The sequence below is a fragment of the Mandrillus leucophaeus genome, unplaced genomic scaffold (assembly GCF_000951045.1).
Source record: "Mandrillus leucophaeus isolate KB7577 unplaced genomic scaffold, Mleu.le_1.0 Scaffold10, whole genome shotgun sequence".
NCBI lineage: Eukaryota > Metazoa > Chordata > Mammalia > Primates > Cercopithecidae > Mandrillus > Mandrillus leucophaeus.
The window spans coordinates 7830301-7831627 of NW_012098098.1; positions in this window are offsets into that span (position 1 = coordinate 7830301).

A 1327-nucleotide genomic window follows, 5' to 3' on the forward strand; every position below is an offset into this window, starting at 1 on the left:
AGACCCTGTCTCAAACCACCCCTTGCCCCTACAGAAAAATAACAAACGAAAATTATCTCATAGTCCTGATATCATCTCTACAGTTGAAATCTAACTCAAAGATATTCGGCATCTCTTGACCCTGTTACTTGTAGTTTAATTCATAAACTTGGAATCAGTCATTCAGAAAACACTCAGGAGGCTGTCAGAGGCCCTGAGCTGGGCTTGGGAGTTCTGAGAAGAATCAGGTATGGACTAGACTCCTGAAGAGCTCACAATGAAGAAGCAGCAGGCAGGCTAAACAAATAATTCCAAACAACATGACAGTTCCCTAACTGGAGCCCAGAGGAAGGAGCTGTTACTGCCTTCTACAGGAATGAGCATTTGAAATCGATTCCAGAATACATTTTTACTTAATAGGGTGTAACCTATATGAAGTCCTAAACCATTTTCTTATTTGTTGTTTCTCAATCTTCAAACCTGAAACTCCTCAGGGCTGGAAGCTGTTTCCTCTGATCAGAATGGGTCCCTTATGAGGGTAGGGACCCTATCTCCTTCTGGGACCATCCACAGTATAAATTGTCTATTTACTTGGAAGCTTCCCTTAATCAGAGTGTTTTAGTGCAAATCTCACTTTACCATAACAGAGAAAAACTGAGGTTGAAAAATCAGTTGGACGAATGATGTAAAGACATGTGGGTAAGAGAACATAAACGTTAAAAAACTGTGAAACTTTTAATGATCTTGTAAGTGCTTTGGAGAAGGATTTTTGTATCAGACTGCACCAACACTGAATGTGAGCCCAGGGATATAATAGAACATTTTTATACCTCAGTTTTCTCATCTGTAAAATGGCTATAGTTATAGCATCTACTTAATAGGTCCTATATGTAAAGTTGAATAGGTACTATACATACAGTTTATTCATGTAAAATGCTGAAAATAAAGTCTGAAAATACTGAGAAAATAACACCATGGTAGCGATTATTGTTGCTGTTCTTATTAACTCTTAAAATAATGATGACGTCAGACACTGTGCTAGAGAGATCAGGAAAGGAAGGCAGTAGTTCCTAGGATAGTCTGTACATTCTCCTTCTCTCACCTGTATTTGCATCTGTGAGGAAAGTTTCTTGTCAGTGGGATTTGGGAAACACTTACCTTCTGGTGTTTACTCTGTTCCACGCTGAAGGCCATCCAAGGAGGTTTGACTAAAAGGTGAAGAGAAATCAGTGGTTTGCTTGGTAAATATTTCCAAACTCTAGAGATTCTCTCTCTTTTTTTTTTGATACGGAGTCTCCCTGTTGCCCAGGCTGGAGTGCGGTGGCCGGATCTCCGCTCCCTGCAACCT